Consider the following 7,919-nt stretch of genomic DNA (forward strand, 5'->3'; position numbering starts at 1 on the left):
GCTGCCAATCATGCTGTTGGGAAATGGTACTTTTAGGAGGCGGGACTTAGTGTGAGGAAGTTAGGTCATTGAGGGTGTGTTCTTGAAGGGGATACTGGGACTCCAGCCTCTCTCTCTCTCTCTCTCTCTCTCCCCTTCTTTCTGGCCACCATGAAGGAAGCTGCTTTCTTCTACTATATTGTCCTGCCTCACCACAGTCCACACATGATTGAGCCAAGCAACCATGGGAAGAACTTCTGAGACTGTGAACCTAAATAAGTCCTTCCTCCTTATAAATAGATTAGCTCAGGTCTTTTGCCACAGTGGTGGAGAGCTGACAAACACACCCACCCCTCCTTCCATCTCATCTGCTGATGGTGACCCTCCTGCATCCTTGGGGACTTGGCTCTCTATCAACTCAAGCCCCTCCTCCTCCGGCCTGATTGAAGAAATTGTGACTAAGAGTGTCTTAGGGACAAACTGTCTGAAAGAACCATTTTGCCTGGTGAAAAGGCCATTAGGGCCAATCGTGCTGGATGAAGGCGATTAAAAAGAATGTGTACTTCTCCATGAAAAAAATATAAACATATTCTGATATGGATAGACCAAGGACAATTCCAAATGAAGGGACTTAGTCACTTTATGGCTTTCTGTACTAAACTGTCACATTGTTTCCCATCCCTTGTGTGAAGCCTGATGGAGTATCCTCGGGAAACATCTTGGGGTACAGCACCAAACATCGTGTGTGGAGCAGCTCTTCTCGGGAGACGGGGCCAGAAGCTGAGATGGGGAATGGAAGAACACAGGGGCCCATGGGGACCTGAGGAAGCACAAGCCACCTGTCCTTCCCAAGGAAGATTGGCACACTGGTAGGGGAGGGCGATGGCTGATGTACTGGGCATGTGGGAGGGCTGTTTGAGTCCATCTTTCTCTACTTCTCCCAGAGAACTGACCACAGTGACCTGAAAAGCAAGCGTGCACTGTCACCCGGAGCCGAGTCGGCCACTCTCCTTTCCTCCTGACTCGGAATTTCCTTCCCTCTCACCTCCGGCTGGAGCACGAAGCCCTCTCCTCCTTAACACAGCAGTGAGCTTCTCCTCAGCCCCAGTCTGGGATCCATTTCCTGGATATAGATTTTTCTCTCTCCTCACGACTCCTTTGCCGGGTGTGGTGGCGCCCGCCTTTAATCCCAGCACTGGGGAGGCAGAGGTGGGAGGATCACCGTGAGTTCAAGGCCACCCTGAGACTACATAGAGAATTCCAGGTCAGCCTGAGCTAAAGTGAGGCCCTACTCCCCACCCCCAAAAAAGGTACCAGGGAAAAAATTTTCCTGTTTTCCACTCCACCCTCATTCTTCATTCCATCTACCCAATGCCCATCAAAGCTCAAAGCAGGCATTTCTATAACACAGGGAGAGGTGCAAGGGTCAGGGGTCAGCTACAGAAAGCAGAGTATACTCCAGCTAGCTTATAAAATTAGCAGGCAGCAGAGTTTAGTAAGGACAACGCTCAAAGCTATACTGCATTACAGAGATAGCATGGTGGCTACTGACAGTTCCAAAATCATGAAGCTGTTCGCCCAAATTGGAAGCTCCTGTAGTTGTCCCTAGAAACACCACATTAATGCCGCAGTTAGGAAGGCAGGACAGAAAGGACTCCAATACGCTCAGGGCCGCGCCATGATCAGGAAGCCCTGCTTCTTACCAGCTTTAGCTCCCGTCATACCTGCTGCCATCCACGCGTGCAGCGTCTAGTCCTCACGGTGGCCTCCCAGGAAACCAGCGCTAGAACCCGGGATCGTGCTGACTCTGCTGGGGCAGCATTTGTTTCTAGCAATAACAGAAGTAGAACTACAGCATCCATCTCACTGTCCACCTCAGATGTTTAGGTCAAGATTCCATTAGGTGAAATCCAAATGACAGCTGGACCTCTAGCTGTAGTAGGACCAGAAAATGCTATATATATGTGTGTGTTTGTTTATGTGTGCATATATATAATATGTATGTATGTATGTATATGTATATGTGTATATCTACATAATTTTATTTATGTACTTGAGATAGAGACAGAGATACCCACAGAGAGAGAAGGGCCTCCGGCCACTGCAAAGAACTCCAGATGCATGTGCCACCTTGTGCATCTGGCGTATGTGGGTCCTTGGGAATCAAACCTGGGCCTTTAGGCTTTGCAGGCAAGCACCTTAACTGCTAAGCCATCTCTCCAGTCCTAGTTTTTTTTTTAATTTTGCTTGTGTATGCATGTGTAATAGTGTGTGTGTGCAAGTGTGTATGCAAGTCCATATGTGCTCGTGTGTGTATGTGGGAGTGTGCCCGTGCATGCACCTGTGTGAGGAGGTCGGAGGTTGATGTTGGGTAGTTTACTCAGCTGCTCTCCCTTTGTTCTTTGAGACAGGGGCTCTTGATGAGCCCGGAGCTCACTGATTTGGCTAACGGAGCTGCTCAGTAAGCCTCAGGGATTCCCCAGATCTCCTTGTCCAGAACTGAGATTGCGAGCATGTACCACCAAACCCAGCATTTTGTCATTTTATGTGGGCACTGGGAACTCTGAACTAAGGTCCTCATGCGTACATGGCAAACACTTTACCTACTGAGACATCTCATCTCCTCTGTTTAGCTTTTTTTTTTTTTTTTTTTTTTTTTTGAGGTAGCATCTCACTGTAGCTCAGGCTGACCTAGAATTCACTATATAGTTTCAGGCTGGTCTTGAATTCATAGTGATCCCAAATGCTGGGATCAAAGGTATGCACCTCCATGCCTAGCAGAGAGACAGAGGAAGAGAAAATGGGCACACCAGGGCCTCTAGCCACTGCAAAGGGACTGCAGACGCACGCACCACTTTGTGCATCTGGCTTTACATGAGTATGGGGGAATCAACTCCCATCGTTAGGCTTTACAGGAAAAATCCTTAACCACTAAGCCATCTCTCCAGTCCTCTATTTAGCTTTTCAACCTATGCTGCACCAGCATACACACAAGAAGGACGTTGAGAGAGATGATGTGCTTTGATCAATCATGTTTATCACAGAGGGTTGACATTGCTCTTTTATGGTTCCTCAGAATCCCTTTCTCCTAATAGATTTATCGTCCTGTTCTTTGAAGTGAATGAAGATAGTTCTATTTGGCTCAAGAGATGAGTGACTCATAATCAGGGTATGACTTAGCGTACTTTGCATTGTAGCCGCTTGCAGCTTGCTGACACACAGTCATTTGGCAATGGCGAGGTAGATAAATAGCAACCCTTGGCCCCGAGCCACCAAATAGGTTTGTTTGCAGTCCACGTTGAAGACAGCATGAGGTCAGCTTTGAAGATCTCTTTTCTGGGACACAACCAAAACCAGAAAGGATAAAGCCCTTCAGATTTTTTTTTTTTTCCAGGAAAATAAAAGAAGTAACAAGTCCACTTGGTTTTCAACACTATGTTGGGATGGTCATGGTTTCTTGTGCAGCTTGAAACAGCATACACTATCTTTCCTCTTGTTTGTTTGTTTTTCAGTCTTTCAGTGTTCTCCAGTTAGGTCCAGCTGGTTCCAGTCATTGCTAGACTCTTCCCATGACAGTCCAGTCTTATGAAGGCAGGGAAAACACCAGATACTTCACTAGAAAAGAGAGTCCATTCCTGGCCTGGTTTTGTCAGAGTTTTGATAAACATCCAAACTTGGAATGTTATTCAGATTGACCTTTTGAATCTCCTGAGATTTTCTCTTTTTATTTGGCGAACCAATAATCCACAGGCGGGAAAAAAAAAAAAAAAATCACACATTTTGTGACCCATCCTTGGAAAAATGTGAGCTTTGTCTCTGCCAGGTTTACTGATTTACATGTGTTCCAAAGCTGAGGCCAACTGGATAAAACAACTGAACAAACCAATAGTAAAAATTATTGTGATCATTCCAGTACTAAATGAAATCTTATTTATTCTTATGTATGGCTGGGGGGAATGGATATGTGGCTTGTTAAAAATTACATGGATCAAGCCTCAAAAATGTAGTTTAAATTTTCTAGTGAAAGTCAGGGGTTGGGAGCTGAGAATGGAGGTCAGTTGGTAGAGCACTTGTCTGTCATGCAGAAAGCCCTGGGTTCCAGTGCCAGCACCACACTGAACTGAGGAATCCCACACCTGGGAATGGAAGCAAGAGCACAAGAAGGTCATGGTCTCTTGGCTACAGAACAAGTTCAAGGTCAGCCTAGGCTGCATGAGGTGGGGGCAGGAGGGGGGCATTCAAGGCCAGCCTAGGCTACATGAGAGAGAGAAAGAAAGCAAAGTAGAGTCAGGGCATTTTCTATTTAAAAGGAAACTTCTGGGCTTAACATTCCTGATAGGCTATATTCAGTTATCTTGGGTAAGTGGATGTTACTGTAAATATGGTTTAGTTTCTCATCCACTGTTGGAAAAGTTCTTGGCAAAAAACCAGGATGCATTTGTTTAGAGAAAGGCAACAGCATTCATTAGGAAACAACCGTGACATTAAAATATCCTTTTATCAGGATGTGGTGCTGATTCAAATTGTGAAATTAATTATATAAACTTGTGCACGTTGTATGGAAGTCCAGCTCATTTTCTCATCTGTGTGGAATGCAGCTTTCTTCTCACCAACTGCTGTTTGAAGAAACTGAATTTAAGCATGATAAAGCAGATTTCGTTAATGCTCACTTCATCTAGTCAATGGAGTCTGCATGGAGGACCCTCAGGAGTGCCTGACGCTAACCCTGCCCGGTCCGCTCAGCTGCCAAGTTGATGACCAGGAGAACCACACTGTTCTCTTCAGGTATGCTTGCTCTTCCTTTCATTCAAGTTTTGCAGTGCTGGAAGAAGTCAAACCCTGAGCCCTGCACATGCTTGACAAGTGCCTTACCACTGTGCTACCTCCCAAGCCCTTTCCTTTAGTTTGTGGGGCCGGGGGAGGCACAAGCGTGGAGGTCGGAGGTCAACCTTGGCTTGTTGGTCCTCTCCCTCCACCGACTGTGAAACAGGTTCTCTCTTGTTGAAGCCTGTCACTGGGAAGGCCGAATTAGCTGGTTCACAAGCTCCCTTCTGACTCCATCTCCCATTGCCATGGTTGGGATTACAGATACATGGACCACTTTGTGTCCAGCCTTTCATGGGTGCTGAGTGAGGATCTGAAGTCCCCGTGGCAGGCTTGAGGAGTTAGCAGCACTAACCACTGAGCAAGCTCTTCATCACCCTCTTTAGTTTGTTATCAGCTCACCTGCTAACTTCTTCAGGCAATGCTATCTCCTCATGGGCACAGTTGCTTGGGCCTTATTTATACTGGTGTGGCCATCTTTGATGGGTCAAACCACAAAGTAGCTTTTATCCCAGTGGGGGAAAGAGTGTGTCATTTCACATATTAGTAAAGACAATCTTTTTTTTTTTTTTTTAATTATTTGGGGTTTTCAAGACAAGGTCTCATTCTAGTCCAGGCTGAACTGGAATTCACTATGTAATCTCAGGGTAGCCTTGAAAACTCATGGTAAGTTTTTGATCTTCCTACCTCAGCCTCCCATGTGCTGGGATTAAAGGCATGCGCCACTGTTATTTTTTCCATTATTTATTTATGGGACAGAGAACGAAGAAGAGAGAGAGAGAATAGGCACACCAGGGCCTCCAGCCACTGCAAACGAACTCTAGACCTGTGTGTTCCCCTTGTGCATCTGGCTTAACGTGGGTCCTGGGGAATCAAACCTGGGTCCTTTGGCTTTGCAGGCAAGTGCTTTAACTGTTAAGCCATCCCTCCAGACCCTGACATTTTTTTTTAATTTTAAACTTTTTTTAAAAAATTGACAACTTCCTGCTGGGCATGGTGGCACATGCCTTTAATCCCAGCACTTGGGAGGCAGAGGTAGGAGGATTGCCGAGAGTTCGAGGCCACCCTGAGATGACATAGTGAATTCCAGGTCAGCCTGAACTAGAGTGAGACCCTACCTTGAAAAACCAACAAATAAAAAAAAAATAAATAAATTGACAACTTCCATAATTATAGACAATAACCCATGGTAATTCCTTCCCTCCCCCAACTTTCCTCTTTGCATCTCCATGTTCCATCATATATTTTCCCTTCTCAATCAGTCTCTCTTATTTTTTCCTTTATCTCATTTTGTTTTCCTGTATTAAAAAGACTCCTGATATCAAGGTAGGGAGGGGGAGGGAAAAGGATGTATCCCTTTGTATGGAGGAATAGGGCAGGAGGATCACTTTCAAAAAGTGGTGGGGAATGTCATTTAAAGCAGTAAAATATCCTCTGTAAAAAACTGGTGGAGTTGGGTTGGAGAGATGGCTTAGTGGTTAAGGCATTTGTCTGCAAAGCCAAAGGGCCCAGGTTCGATTCCCCAGGACCCACTTTAGCCAGATGCACAAAGGGGCGCATGCGTCTGGAGTTCGTTTGCAATGGCTGGAGACCCTGTCGTGTTCATTCTCTCTCGTTCCCTCTTCCCATATTTTTCTGTCAAATAAATAAATACAAATATAAAATAAACTGGCAGCGTGGCCACGGCTTCAGAGGAAGACTTCTCGATGGGTTTTCTGCACTCTTGGCGGCTTTTCTCCTGCTCACTTGGGATGGCCTTCTTCCTTAGGCAGGTAAGGGTGCTGTAGGGCTCAGAAAGCAGAGATTCACTTATGTGGGCTAAAAGTCACTATTTCCAGCAACAGTTGTGCTCCAGACTCCTCCATCTCTGGGACTACCGACTGCACTGGGTGAGGCCCTCTTGGGGCAAAGGCTCCTGGGGGCAGAGATACATCTGGAAGCCAGTCATCTTCTGGGGGAAACCCAATCAGATTAAAAATTTTGCTCAATCAGTCAGTTTCAGAGTTTCCACAGAAGAGAGGCTTTCAGCGGAACATCTCTGCAAAGAGACAGCCAACACTCCACACGTGCACAGGCATTGCACATGTAGACTGCAGAAGAACATCAGGAGCACAGGGCCAGAGTGTAACAACCACATTTCTAAGGGCCATCTGGTAGCTGTAGATTTTGGCCAGGCCAAAGTCAGCCAGCTTTACTGTCTCACTACTTGTCACCAGAATGTTCTCTGGCTTTGGGTCACCGTGAATGATGCAATTAGCATGAAGGTAATCTAGGCCTCTTAGAAACTGACGCATCAGAGCCTTGATGGTCCCACCGGTAAGCCTGGTGGGGAGCCTTGTCTAGATACATTCGTAGGTCTTGGTCTATATGCTCAAACACCAGAGTCACCTTGATCTCCTGGTCAGTTGGAGAAGTGCCACAGACATCCGTGAGCCGAACAACATTGTGACGCACAAAAGCCTCTGGCCACCTGAGTAAGGCCACCTCACAAACTATGCTGATGGGAAGGCCCCCACCAGCTCCTCCTCCATTGGGGACTCTCACTCTTGAATGCCACAAAGTGGCCACTGTGGGGATCACGGGCCTTCTACACCAGCCCATAGGCATCACCAACTATTTCCGCCACTGGCTCATATGGAGAGGTAGCCATTCTTGGATCAGGAGATACCCTTATGCCAGGCCAAGAGCTGCAGGAACAGCCATTATCAGGGTCAGGGAGTTGTATCCTGCAGTGCCATATACCGGGGCTTGGTCCTGGGTGGCTGGATGCTACAGGCCAGACCATAGACATGGGCAGCAGGCTAGAGAGGCCCTGACAGCCACCCTCACTATGTGACCAGATGCCAAATTCTCTTCTGTTTTGGTGTCATCATCTTTTCCTCCTATTATGATGGTCTTGTGCAGGTAATGTCAGGCACTGTGAGGTCATGGATATCCAGGCCATTTTGTGTCTGGAAGAGCACATTGTAAGGAGTCCTACCCTTCCTTTGGCTCTTACATTCTTTCCACTACCTCTTCCACAGTGGACCCTGAGCCTTAGAAGATGTGATAGACATGTTTCAGTGCTCCTCTGTCACTTCTTCTCAGCACTGTGGTGCCTTCTGAGTCATCCCGAG

The 7,919-nt window shown here is 46.7% G+C and overlaps 1 pseudogene; it reads right to left on the minus strand.

Annotated features, from left to right (window-relative positions):
• Positions 1-6,545: 6,545 nt before the first annotated feature.
• Positions 6,546-7,453, minus strand: LOC101603386 (annotated as a pseudogene).
• Positions 7,454-7,919: the final 466 nt, after the last annotated feature.

This window comes from Jaculus jaculus, chromosome 11 (genome assembly GCF_020740685.1).
Source record: "Jaculus jaculus isolate mJacJac1 chromosome 11, mJacJac1.mat.Y.cur, whole genome shotgun sequence".
Classification (NCBI taxonomy): Eukaryota; Metazoa; Chordata; class Mammalia; order Rodentia; family Dipodidae; genus Jaculus; species Jaculus jaculus.